Below are 14,467 nucleotides of genomic sequence, written 5' to 3'. Positions count from 1 at the left end.
TGGAGCCTGCTTCAGATTCTCTCTCTCTCTCTCTCTCTCTCTCTCTCTCTCTCTGTCTCTTCTGCTCCTCCCCACTCATGCTCTGTCTCTCAAAGATGAATAAACGTTAAAAAAATATATATACATATATATACACACATGATTGCATTCTGGCATAGCTACAATGAGTAGATAGATAATGTCAAGTGTTGAAAAGAATGTGGAGCAACTGGACCTCCCATACATCAATGATGGAAGAACAAATCAGTAAAACCACTTTGGGAAATCCTTCGGCAGTACGTGTAAATATAAATATATCCTATGATCCAGAAATTCTACTCCTGGATTTATACCCAGTTGAAATCCATATATATTTTCACCAAAAGACATATAAAAAATGGTCATAGCTGCCCTGTTCATAACAGCCCCCAACCGGAAGCAACTCAAATGGCCATCAATAGCAGAATAGATATGTCACATACTCAGGCAAGAAGCCACTAAAGAGCCCTGGGAATAAACAAACCATAATTATACCCAACAATATGGATGAGTCCAACATAATGTGGAGCAAAAAAAGCCAGACCAAAAAAAAAAAAAAAAGACAACTACATACAACATGATTCCATTTGTATAAAGTTCAAAAGCAGATAAAATTTATCTATTGTGGTAGAACTCAAGATAGTGGTTACCTTTGTTCAGGGAGGGTAGTTATTGGAATGACAGGCAAGAGGAGTGATAATCATGATTTATTTCTTGATCTGGGAGGTGGTCAAATGAATGTTCACTTTGTGCATATTCACTGAGCTGTAGGTGATTTGCACACTTTTTTTTTTTTTATGTTTATTCTATTTTTGAGAGAGAGAGAACAGAGCTGGAGCAGGGGAGGGACAGAGAGAGAGGGAGACAGACTCTGAAGCAGACTCCAGGCTCTGAGCTGTCAGCACAGAGCCTGATGCAGAGCTCGAACTCACAAACCATGAGATCATGACCTGAGCTGAAATCAAGAGTTGGCCGCTTACCAACTGAGCCACCCAGGTGCCCCATCTGGGTCTGTGATTTGCACACATTTCTACGTAATTTGTCAATAAAGTAATCCATATAAGGGTCACGTCAAGTGTTTCAAATGCATCAACATTTTCTAAAGATCTCTACCAGTCGAGATTCAAAGCCCGAAGAGTTGTAGAAATTGACTGCCAGTCGTCTCTGACTGGGACCAGGAATTGCAGGTTTCTGAACTCCCTGTTCTGTTACTGATTCTCTAGTTGTCTCTAGACAACTTTAGAAAAACATTACTTGTCATACCTCTATTTTTAAAAATAGCAAGTTTGGCTTTCATTCTTCAATCACCATTTAATAATAGGTTTGCCTTTAAGGGTAAAATATGTGAAATTGCCCAGCAGTTGATGCTTTCAACATTAAATCAAAATGAAAATTCAAGTCCCTTTCAATTTTCATGATAGGTAACACAATTCTGCTGCACATAGGGAATGTGTCGTTATTGTCCAAAGGAGATTATTATCAGTCTCATTCTCTGCTCAGCCCACAGGTGAAGGTTAGGCTGTCTGCCATAAATCTTTATGTGCTCTCGTTTCCTTTCCTCTCGGAGAGACAGGGACAGGTGCTTTCTCAATCCCTACGTGGATGGATTCCCTTGCTCTGGGGAACAGGAGAAGAAACAAGTCTTAGCAAAATACGAGCCAGGAGGAAAAGAGAGTTCGTCTTGATGGAAGGGGACCTGGGGCCGTCACTTATCAGCTGGAAAACTGTAACAAGTCATTCCACCCCTCTAAATTTCAATTTACTCATGTTTAAGATGTAGCCAAAACAATCCCTCTCCTACTTACACCATTGGGTTGTTTGGAGGGAAAAGTGAGCTTATGTATGTAAAAATGTTTTGGAAACTAGAAAGGGCTACGCAGATGCAAAGTATTATAATTACGTAAGAATGCTACCAGTAAACTCTGTTGTTTTAAAGCATAGCACAGTGTGCGAGACAAACGAGGTCCCAGTGTTCGAGCAACTCATGTGATGAGGAGGTATTTTTATAGATGGTAAAAAGTCAAAAAGTAAATAAATAAAACAAGACGACTTTGACAGCCAATAATATTGTAATAATGTTGTGTGGCAATAGGTGGTGATGACACTTACCATGATGAGCACTGAGTAATGTATAGAGTTGTTGAATGTTGTGCACCTGAACCCAACACAACACTGTATGTCAACTGTACTTCCATGGTAATAAATAAATAAGTGAGTTTGGTTCGTGAAAATGTGCCATGGAGAAAATAAGGCAAAGCAATGCAATAGAGTGTGCCTAGGAGTTTTCGTTAGGTTGGGTGAGCAGGGACGTCAGAGAGGGGGCCGTTGAGGCTGTGTGCTGAAAGTGAGGAGGAAGTTCTGGAAAAAAAGTGCTCCAGGCAGAGAGGGAAGGCTGAGGCCAAGGTACTAAAATAGGAAGGAGCTTGACATGTGCGAGGACCAGACAGAGAGGCCCTGGGGCTGGAGCAGGGAGCGATCGGAGAGGTGGCTGGAAAGGCAGGTAGGGGCTCAAGTGCAGGAAACATCACGGATTGTGCCAGAAGCTGGTCAGCTAGGGAAAGGGGGTCGGTAGAAAAGAGGGCACAGGACTAAGACTTGTTTATAGAAGAGAAATAACTGGCAGCAAAAGACTTTTCTCCCAGGGGAATAGCTATGAAATCATAAAATCAGGCTTTACTTCTGACTTGCAGTATTTTATATAAACACCACTCAGTTTCCAGGGGTGGGTTCACTTTGAGGCTAATGGAAGATAAGCTTCAGAGTGCCCTGCTTGTACAAGGCTCTTCCGGGCCCGGGAAGGCACTCCAGCACTCTTGTAATCAAAGTTGGTATTCTTTTTCTTTAAAAGATCTTTCCAAACCTGCCCCTACTCCTGAATGTACCCAAACGCAATTACAAATTTCTAGAATCAGCTTCAGCAACAATCAGGACCCAGAGGCTTGTAAATATGCTTCCTTTTGACTACTTCAGGGTCCTTCTCACCAGCCCAGGAAGTCTGGGATCTACATTTCTACGGGCTGCCCTACTCCCTCCTTCTCTTTGCCTTAGGAGGCCCTGGAGCCAGGTTTTCCGCAATCCTGCCCCAGATAACCTTCCCAGCCCCAGTCCCCATGGCTCCTCCAAGCCTTCTACCCTCCTGCACCTCCACTACCTTCCCGGCACCTGTAAAAACCTCCAGCAACGTGTTCCTGTTCTGGCGACACCCACATCTTCTCTTGGCCCCATATTTTTGCACCTGCTGTTCCTCATGCCTGTATGCCCTTCCGCCCGTTCTCCTGTCAAACCCCTGTTGCACCCGTATTCTATAAAGCTGAAGGCTTCTCCTCCTCCTCCTCCTCCTCCTCCAATTACTGCTCCCATGACACTGAGTGCATCACCCAGTTAAGGCACCAACCTCACTGTATCAGAGTTAGTCATTGACCTGTGTGTCCTTGCATGTCCCCCCCAGCCGCACACTGGACTGGTTGAGTTCCTTGAGAACAGGTCTTATTTTATTCATCTCCTTACCCCATCCCTGTACCTAGCACATCAAGTAGCTAATCAATGGATGGGAACCTCCCAAATGCTTAGCAGGACAGAACACGAGGGTTCAAGGAAACTTCTAGTTTTACCAACATACCTCCAGGCTCTTTTTTTTTTTTTTAATTTACATACACATCCATCCCAGCAAGCCCAGCGCCTCAGTAGTGGCTGTTGGGTGCATAGTCATACAACTACCCAATGCAAAGTTCCCCTGCGGGCACCGACAGACAGCTCCCCTGCAAAACTGTCTGGCTCTCTGAAGGGGCTATGGGTTTGGAAAGGAGGCCGATCTGGCTCAGTTGGGACTGGGTCCCCTGAAAACTCTTTCTGAAGCGCTGTGCTAGGAGCAAAGCTTTCCCAGAGCAGTCACAGGCCCTTTGCCAGGCAGCTGGGTTGTGGAGCCGCCTCCGTGTTTACTAAACAAACCCATGTGATTATCCTGTCAAGATCTGAAAGACAAAGACAAAAAAACTTAGCATCAATACAAGGCCACCTATTCAATTAAAGCCACAAACCAGGGCAGCTAAAAGGCTGAATATAAAACAGTCAGGGAGAGTTTTAATAAGAGTGAGTTACATAACTTGAGACTTGCTTGAGACTCAAACAAAGGCATTCTTATCTCAAGGTTAAAGAAAGGAATTAAGACTAGCAGCAGTCTCCAAGCACTTTTCCTGTAAACTTTCTGCCAAGAAGCGAGGCTCGAGGCTGAAGGCTCGAGGCTTGGGCATGGGAACACGGGGCCTCTACAGCTAGCCTTCCCCTGGGTTAACTAGGACGTCTTCTGGGCAGGGGGTTGCTCCCCACTGGTGGTGGAATCCCAGGCCTTTTCAAATCATCACCCTCTCACAATTGGAGAACTGTCCCATTCTGCCAGCCCCTCCTGTTAAGGATAAGAAACCCTGGAGGTCACCCTGCCAGGTCATGCAGGACAGGGACCAGGACGTCCACCATCCGGGACAGGGCCACTTTTGCTCCACCACACGGCCTGCACCTTCAGACACATCCACGGACCCTCGATCAGTAGCCAAGAGCTGTGGGGGGAAGAGGGGGCAAAACTGGGCATGTCCCCACCGCCCCCTGCACACTCTGAGACTAGCCCCAATCCCACCCCCCACCAAGGGTTCACCTCTCCCTTTTCTTTCTCCTCCTTCCTTCTTTCTTCCCCTTTCCTTCCCAGCCTGGCTCTGTCCTCAACCCATTTACAACAGAGGGATCCCGTCGCATTATTTTGTCTTACTGGTGGCACTGGGAGGCAATGAGGTCTAGAAACAAAATATTTCTCTTTCAATCTCTTCCCATCTAAGCCTTGCCCTGTCTGGGCTCTGGGCTCCCACCCCCACCCCAGCCTTTTCCTCCCTGCTCCTGATTGTCACTTCTAGAAAACTGGTCATGTTTAGGGGCACCTCGGTGGCTCAGTTAAGCATCTGACTGTTGATTTTGGCTCCGGTCATGATCACTGCGTGCTGACAGTGCAGACCCCACTTGGGATTCTCTCTCTCCCTCTTGTTCTGCCCTTCCCCCTGCTCATGTGCTCCCTCTCTCTCTCTCTCTCTCCCTTCTCTCTCTCTCTCACTCTCAAATAAATAAACTCACTTTTTTTTGTTTGTTTTGTTTTTAAAGAATCCCAAGCAGGCTCCACACCATCAGCGCAGAGCCCGATTCAGGGCTCGAACTCACCAACTGTGAGATCATGACCTGAGCCAAAATCAATAGTCGGGTACTTAACCAACTGAGCCACCCAGGCGCCCCAAATAAATACACTTAAAAAAAAAAAAAGTCTCTGGTCATGTTTAAGGCAGAACCTACCGTAAAGTAATTACATTTTAAAAGGGCACTCTTTGTAACGCTGGACAGCTTGTTCAACAAGAAACAGAGTCGTAACAGCGGACATATTTAAAAGATAAATTCTGTCTGAAAGACAGGAAGCTTTCCAGACTTCCTTGAGATTAGAATTTACAGGTAATACTGCTGCTCCGAGGGGAATCAGAGCTCCCCAACCTCCAGGACACCACCTCCTTCAGGGAACAGGGTTCTGTCACCTGCTCCAGCCAGAGGCTCTTCCTTCAGTGGATCCTACATTTGCCATGCTGTACTCGGAGGTCACACCCTCAGGTGCCATCCTCATTGGGGATGTGCAACAGTAGTCAGCTCACAAGTCCTGACTTCCGCAAATAAGATGAGGTTTGTCTCTGAGCCTCCTGTGCTGGTTGGTGGCTGGTTTATAGCTTTAAATCCAGCACGATGTGGTCCAAGCTGGTTCTGCGGAGGGACAATGAAGAAGTTCTTTGTTTGGGGTACCTGCTGGGCTAGATTAAAGTACCAGGCAGGCTCTTTCAGCACTGGTAGGCTCCCAGGAGCGTTGGGATTACACAATCTCTTGCTGGACAGACAGGCAGAACTGGCAAACTCACTGGGACGCGACGAGGTCTTGGGAGAGAGCTTTTTCCCTTTGACTCTGCCAGCGTTCCTAATCACACTGGCTCTAGATTTGGGGACTTTAAATGACAAAATGATAAGGTCTGGAATTTATTTTGCTGCTCCAAAGAAAATTGTAAGACTCCCCGTGGGCTGGAAAATTTTGTAAGTGTTGATTTTGAATAAGTGGCTTTTCCAAAAGCCTTTGGCATCAGCAAAGCACACCAAAGAGAATGAAAACTCACATTTCTGGGGAACCAGATCCTGTGCTGCCACTTTCGCTTTACCAGCCAGGGTCTGTCTTAAATTTGCATCAAAACAAAGGACACCAGCTGCAAAATGGGCGGCTATTGCTGGGTTGTTTTGCATTTTTTCCATCATCTTATTTAGAAAGCAAATATTACTATTCCTTATTTTGTCTCCCTCCAAGCAAAATGGTCTTTTGGGTCCAGCATATTTCGGGATTAGTAAGGGGTCAGAGAGAAGGCACAGGGTGTATGAAGGCATGTGTTTGAATTTTTAGGGCTGCTTTTAGAACAATCTAAGAGTGAAGTCTCCCCAGGGTGCCCAACTGGTCCCAGGGGGCAAAGCCCCTACAATGAATCAATCAGGGGGACTGGGATGAGTAGAAACAGAGAGAAGGCTGCCTCTTCAGTGGCATCCAAGAGGTGGGCCTGTTGACTTCTGACTGCACTTCTGGAAACTACCATCCACCTCTACTGAGTATAGCCACAGAAAAGAGCCATAGAATATCTCCATGGTGTCTCCTGCATGGATGTCATCGAAGACGTGGTATAATCACCATCTCTTTATGAGGATTCTCAGCAGAAATTTCATTCTGGCCTTAATACCACACACATACATACGTCTCTTGAACAATTACTCCACCTTATGGTGTTTTATGCATTCTTCCAAACAGTCTTCAGAACCCAGCCATATATTCTGGATGGATCCTGTCTCTGTAGTTCTATCAGGGCTGCTCTGGGGGGGGTGTGGAGGGGAGGGATCTGCCTGCCCAGACCTTTCAAATCCCAGAGAATACTTCCCAGGAACAGTCAACCCAGACCCAGAGCTTCAAGAAGCCTGACCTCAACCCAAAAGCAAATCCCCATGGACATATTCTTTCACTAACAAATATTTCATATGACAGATATGTACGGAGCACCTACTATGTGTCAGAGGATATAGGCATGAACATGGCAGGCACAGTTCCTTATTCTCATAGAGTATGCAATCTGGTAGGATTCACCTCACTGGATCTCCTTGAATTTGGAGATATGTCAATGAAATTAACAGGCAGCGTAAGGTGGAAACCTCAGAAAAAGACCAGAAGACCAAAATAACAACAACAAGAAGATGATCTGAGCCAGAGTGAATGAGGACACTTAGAAAAAGCGAAAGAACTATATTTCTGTTAGCTGTGTAATCTTAGGCAAGTGACTTAACCCCTGGGCTCCCACATCTGAAAAATGATGATACCACAAAGGCTTATAGTGAAAAATAAGTGAGATGATAAAGCTCATTGCACATACTTAATAAACATTGGCTGCAGTTACTTTTACTACTATCCAAGTAGTGCTGAGAGGAGAAGGGCTGTTGGCATGGGCGTTGTGGCCACATGACCTGTTCCAGCAGGATTAGTGTTAGAAATGGAAATGTGGGGACAATGAAGGGGTCATGTCCGTGATGTCACCTGAAGTCCTTCGTTCCAGTAGAAGCTATTTTTTTCTCTTACACTTCAACAATTTCTAATCACAATCCTCATAACTTCCCTCTTTTCAGGTACAGTGACTCCCATCGTCCCTTCCATTTTACTGACGAGAGTGGTTTCCGTTTTATTGATCTTGGCCAAATTTAGAAAGTTAGCACAGATAGAAAGTGTAGACCTTCTACCCCATATCCCATGTTTGTGCATTTTCTGTTCCGAGGGAAAGAGGAAATCAATTTGTTTTCTTCTTTGTTCCTTTGGCGCAATAGCAAGCAGGGTCACATGATACAGACAATGGTCTAAGCAGCGTACATTCTAATTTAGGAGTTCCTTACAATTGGCTTTGGGGTTATTGCTTCTCGAAAGTAAATAGTCAAATACCTCCTTAAATGTAACATCTAAGTGCCTGCTTGTTGCAGCCCTTGACCTAGAATTCTGGGATGCAAAAAAGTTAGGGAAATTCCAAAGATGTGGTTCCCTCTTTGGCCCACATGTTAGCTTCACTGCATGGCTCACTTCTGCTTCAAGGGATTGGTCTGCAACGTACAACCTGGGCAATTAAAGTTGCATTTCAAAGCAGCAAGATTCTAAACTCCCAAGATTTTGAAAACAGTCTCATTGTACCCATCAGCCCCTACCCACACCCCTTCCTCCACTCTCCAGCAGAGAGTGGCTCTATAAACAAAGTGGTGACAGGGAATCCCCACAAGGCCCATCCCCAGCACCAGGGCCCCAGAAGTTGAGACACACTTAAAGGAAATGGCCTTGCCGTACGAAAACCAAGAAAGGCCAGGAGAGGATGGAGAAAGAGCATGCCACTAGTAAGTTCTACTCAGGCAAGGAGCCCAGATCAGTGATTTAAAAATAGAAAAGGGCAAATTTTCAAGCCCTCATGCCTTAATTCTCTATATAGTGCAAATGACTATATGCAAATGAGCTTGGTTGGGCTCAACAGAATCCCAGTTTATTGACCCCCAGTTACCTTCAGGGGATTGGTGGGCCCTTTTGACTCATTGCTGATGAAACTTGGGTGAAGAAAAACTCACTGGGCATAAACTGGAGTATCCAAGACCTAGAGTTAGCTGTGCCCATTGGCAACGGTTTTTGGACAGAGAAAATGTTTTTAGGAAGCTACTCTATCATTCAGGAGACCACCCCTTCCCCCTTACTTCTCTTATCTCCTCAGCCTCTTAAGAACCGTTGAGGGCTCATCAACTATTCATTCTGGCAGAGTGATAAGGAGGTATGCTCTTGTTTTCTATGATAAAGTTTTTGTGTTCTGCGTTCATGCTCAGGCAAGGAGCCACAAGCCTGGGAGATTTATCAATTTATTACTCATGCCAATTTTGGGAGCTCGCAGGTTTGAATCAAGCCAGAGATACTTGCTATTGTATAAACCTAGCAAACCAGTGTGGAAAACGCAGGAGGAGAGAATATATATATATTCTTTGACCAAGTTATTCATTTTGGCAACATCCCGTCTCCCAGATCAATTGCCCGTTTAATCATAATGCCTTATAGCCACATGACCCTTCAGGGAGAGCTTACAAAGCATGTTCCCATTTGTTATCTCCTGACCTTCCTAGCAGCCTTCTGCTGTGGGCTTGACTGGTGTTATCACAGAGCAGGCTCTGGACTACGAGCCAGAAGGATAGGGCTCCAGCTCCAGCCACTTCCTTGACTGATGTCCTTGGGCAATTTTCCTTAAACTCTGATCCTCAGTCTTCTCTTCTGCAGAAAGAAGCAAAAGATGGGATGGGACTACACAGCTTTAGCTTCAGGACCTACTATCTGCACAGGCTGGGAACCTAATTTTGACATAGTTTTGTGTCCTTTTTCTTAGAGAAGGCTCCCCAAATTGTAATAAGCTTCAGGACTCACAAAACCTAGATCAGTCCCCCAATAAGACCTGCTCAGTCTAGTACCAGGAAGTCAAAATATGATAGGTATTTCTATGGCTTCAGCTCTGCCAGGTGGCCTGTGATGATCACCATTCATCCCCCTGTACCAGATGGACTTTGTTGGTCCCCCTCCTGGATAGCTGTGAAGGGCTCACTGCTGGCCTCATCTCTGGAGAATTGACTTTCACTGCATGGGAGCCCCTCGTCCTGGAGATTGCACCATCCCTTCCGTTTGGGGCAGTGGGCCAATGTCTGATTGATATGGAGTAGCCCCTTATACAAACAGTTGCAGCCCTATCGCAAGGTGGAACAAGCTCTGGGATACCATCCGTGCTCCTTTGGGATCATATCAAACAAAGCTAGACTGCAGCTGGGATGACATCCTGGCTTAGCTTCTTCCTCATTATTTCCATGCCAAAGCCCGTCCGGTCCACTTTCAAACATAGTCAAAAAGCCCCTGAGACCCACTGCACCAATGCTCAGACTACTGCACAGAAGTGCTTACTAATTCCGTGACTAGCATCACTGTCTGAGGCCCATCCTGGGCCCCTAACAAAGTCCAGAGATCCAGAGTTATAAGGACCTTTGGAACTAGGCAGTGGGAGGGTGGAGGTAGTGATGTTGAGCATTTGGTAAAACTCTAAACTGTGCCCGCCCCACCCTTAGTATCTTCTCTGAGCGCTTGCTTTAGATGTTAAGAAGGAGACCAAACAATGAGAAAAGAATGACTGCTAACATCATGTCTCTTTTGATCATTTTCATGGCATTTTTTACTGCAGGAGATTTATAACTCGTTCTTTGTCCCAGCTGAATAGAAAAAGAATCCGGACTCTCCAGTGTTGCCTGTCATTTTGGAGAAAGACAATTTAGGAGGAAAGAGAAGATTTAGAGGCTGTTTCTGTCTCATCTCTGACTTGGTTTGTGACCTTAAACGAATTAATTGTCACCTTTCAGCACTTGCACGTGTGGCATCAACACTTACTGTCATACCCCACAAAGAGCAAAGATTCTTGGAGAGAGATCATCATAATAGCAAGACCACCGTCTATAAAAGAGGCATACTTTTTAAACCATCAAAAAGGACACACAAGACATTCCTCATGAAAGGGAATAAAATGTGGGGCAGGATGTACCCAAGTGTTTGCTCCCCCAGGCCCTTAGCCCTAAACGATCTAGAGATAACTAGCCTACCACTTCCTTACAAGAGACAGGTATAGGCTTTGCAGGCAAATTATGAGGACCTAGGTCCAACTCCAGGGGCATCATTCAAGGGAGAGGGGAGCAGGTAAGCCCGATGAGCTTAGGCAGGTACATCTCAGAAACAGCTACTACAGGATGGAAAAGCCCAGTTAGAGGACTAAAGACCCAAGAAGCAAGGGCCCAGGGAACTCACTCAGGTAAGGCTCCCAGTGCCCAACATGCAGCTCATCAGAATCATAGATTTTCTGGGCCAGCGGCTTCCTATAGACATCCTCGGAATTTATCTCAGAATGTGGGCAGTCCTGTACTTGAGTGGGGGGGGGGCATAATAACAGGATTCACTGTGTGACCTTGGGCACTTACTTGACTTCCATTTCCTCATATGTAGTAATTCCTCCTTGATTCATCTTTCAGGCTGGTATTAGATTCTGTCTGAGGCAGTATGTATGAAATTGCTTTGTAACCGGTAAAGTGCCAACTGTAAATGTAAGATGGTAATATCTATGGCTAGATAAGGAGGGAGAGAGAAAAGAAAGCTCTTCAGAAAAGAAAGCTTCTCCTTTCAGAGAAAGGAGCTCCAAGATCTGTAGGCTCATTTAGCCTGGTCTCTGAGCCCATGCAAAGCCAGGCTTGCAATGCAGGCTTGCAGCTTTCTCCGCTGTTGACGGGGAGCTGGAAAGAGCCCCATGCCCAGTGTCCAGTGCTCCTGGCAAGAATGAATCTGCCTTTGGGTGTCCACAGAAATGGGAGCTGCAGTCTCCCTATCCCAAGCAACCACATATGGTCCATCTGTCTGACTGTTCTCTGCCATGATTTCTGGTTCCAATTTCCTCTCCAGCTCCCTGTTGGGACTAGGGCCCATTCCTGAGCTCCGGTCCAATTGGCTGGGGCCCTGCTCATTCCTGTCTCTTCCCCAGGACAGATGGACATGTTGGATAAACATGTTGGATATACATAGTACACCCAAACTCTCCTTAGATATCCTACCCTCTGCTCTACCTGCTTAACTTGGATACAATTCTCCCATGGACCAGCCCTGTCCAGATCACACTTAGTACCACTCCCCAAGCTTAGTGGTTTGAACCATGGGTTCTACTCCTGGGGGAGGGGGAGTCTGTTGCCATTCTCCTATACCCCAGCTATTTCCCCCTCACCCGTAATCAGCATCAGTTGCAATTTTTTTCTCCCTCCGCCCCATTGGGAGCCCACAGTACTGGTAATGACAAATTTTAATATCCTTCTCCAAAAATTTCAGCAAAGACAATAAAGGCACAAGATAAAAGGCTCAAAAGAGATAAGCACGTACTTCCAAAATGTTCATCCTTCAAAGGAAGAATCAAAGATAATTAAAATATTAGTGAGGGAAGCACAGGTAGATGAGTTACATTTGCAAATTCTTTAAATTATAAATTAAGGTGCTATCCCTTTAAAAAAGTTTTTTCCACTTAAACAACTTAAGTAATTGAAGTTATGAAATTTGTAGAACCCTGATTGCCTGTGAAATAAATATACCTTGTAGGTACTGCACACACCATTGATGATTGTATGTTGTATACACTGCGTTGATGTTCCGGGTAATCCTCAAATAAGTGGAAAAAAGACATTAAACTATCAGGCCAAACAAAGTGAGGTTGCTTTCGTTACTTATCTAACAGTTTGCAAATATGACATGTGATGATTGCTCCTCTGCTGGATCAGGCAGGAGTGGACTGTGGGTGGCTGAGTGAGGGTAGAGTGTCCCTCAGTGCTGTCCCTCGAGCAGAGGAGAGTACTCCCAGTGGCTTCATCTTTAACTGCCCCCTCTCCCCCCCCCCCCCCCACACACACACACACTGCTGAACCACACACACTGATTGGAACCAAGTGGCAGTTGGTGAGAAGTGACCTCGGGGGCCTGGATTGGACACTCAGAAGACGAAGTAGGAAGACAGAGATGGAAGCAGAGATATGAAATTGCCTACTTGGGAAAGAGGCTGGAGCTGCTTTTGATAAAGCCTCTGTAGCTTTGGGATGGCCAGGGAGGGAGCCATTTAGGCATCGGGTGGGTCCGGATGCTTCTCTTCCTCTAGGAGCCTGTGCGAGAAGGCTAGGTCCCTGGTTGTAGAGAAAGACTGAAGACATTTCTATTTGTTTGGGGTTTTCTTTTTTAATGTTTATTTATTTATTTTTGAGAGAAAGAGTGGGAACAGGGGAGAGGTAGAGAGAGAGGGAGAGAGAGAATCCAAAGCAGGCTCTGCACTGTCAGCACAGAGCCCCACAAGGGACTCAAACAAATGAACTGTTGAGACCATGACCTGAGTCAAAGTCAGATGCTTAAGTGACTGAGCCACCCAGGTGCCCCAAGACATTTCTGTTTTTGATGCTACTTCACCTGCTGTTCCGCAGCTGGTCAGAAAGCAGATCATGACTTTCTCCTGAAGTCACAACTTAATCTACTCACCTCTGAAATTCACCGATCTTGCAGCACCAAAGATGGGCACAGTCTCAAGCTTAGAATATCTAAGCATCTGCAACAGGGATTCCCACTTCGTTTCGTTTAGTGGGAAGTCTCTACTTTTATCTTGATTATCAAGTAATGTGGTTGACTGTTTAGGTCAAGTCTGGTAAATAAAACAGGTATATACAATCTGGGACCCCAAATCACAGTGTGAGCAGGTGAGCCCCTGACTAAGATGGCTCTCAGGAGCTTTGCTGGAAATGCCTGCTCTCTAACTACACAGCAGAAAGGACATTTCTGCAGAGAGCAAAGGTAACCAATGAGAGAAGAGGAGGAAGGGACCTCATGAGGGTCAAAAGCCAGAATTGCCAAGTATTGTGCTCTTGGTTACTCCTCAACTTAAAATCCTTCTGCGGCTTTCCCTTGTTGAAGGGTAAACACCAATCACCATTGTCCATGAGGGTGACACACAGGACCTGGCTGGGCCCTATCTCTTGACAAGACCTCTAGACATTCAACTTCAGGCATCTAGATTGCTAGCGACTGGGTTGATCTAGCAACTATTTGACCATGTGTCAGCTTTCCTCATGCTGGAATAATCTCTGCCCACACCGGTGCCTAGGAATTGCTTCTTCATCCTTAAGAATCAGATCCCCCCACGAAAAAAAGAATCAGATCCCCCCGCCCCCCAGCAACCTGCCTTCCCCAGGTGACCATTCCCTCCTTGGGCCACTACGGTAGTCTCCTCACCACTTTATTAGACTCACTGATTTTATAAGTCTGTAAATCCCTCCAGGTGGGGGTGACCATGTCTTGTCCGCCTCCCTACTTCCAGTGCCCAGCACTCTGCATGACATACACCAGATACTTCACCAATGTTTGTTGAATCAAATTGAATTGACATTGAGTATGGCTCTGACATAACAAGCCATTTTCTTTTTCTTGTTCAACTCACAAACAATGTGAGAAGAAAAGATAAAGTAATAGGTGCATATCAGCTTTAAATAAATTACTTTAGAGAGCAAGTCCTATGTGAATTTTGGACATACAAATTCTATCAAAGTGTACGTGGAGGTAAAACCAAATTTGTCTCCTTAGTGTACAGTCTTGCTCTCGACTCAGGATAACATTCAGTTAACTTGATTCATCAGTGGTCGCAAAGAGAAGTGGGTGTTCTGATTAATCAGGTAAAGAACCATCATAAAAGAAAACAGGAGACCTGGATCCCGGGTCCTGGCTTTTCCACTTACTACCTTCTGTGGACTC

The 14,467-nt window shown here is 45.6% G+C and overlaps 1 long non-coding RNA gene across 1 annotated transcript; it reads right to left on the bottom strand.

Moving 5' to 3' along the window:
* Positions 1-4,455: 4,455 nt before the first annotated feature.
* Positions 4,456-12,410, bottom strand: LOC122215112. Its single transcript, XR_006200245.1, has 5 exons — positions 12,277-12,410; positions 11,128-11,271; positions 9,242-9,394; positions 5,580-5,799; positions 4,456-4,571 (listed from the first exon to the last, which is right to left on the bottom strand). It is a non-coding gene; the product is annotated as an uncharacterized LOC122215112 (long non-coding RNA).
* Between the last annotated feature and the right edge of the window lie 2,057 nt (positions 12,411-14,467).

Source organism: Panthera leo, chromosome A3 (genome assembly GCF_018350215.1).
Source record: "Panthera leo isolate Ple1 chromosome A3, P.leo_Ple1_pat1.1, whole genome shotgun sequence".
NCBI classification, from domain to species: Eukaryota; Metazoa; Chordata; class Mammalia; order Carnivora; family Felidae; genus Panthera; species Panthera leo.
Note: the sequence above shows the minus strand (reverse complement) of the source record. Positions and strands in the feature narration are given on the sequence as shown.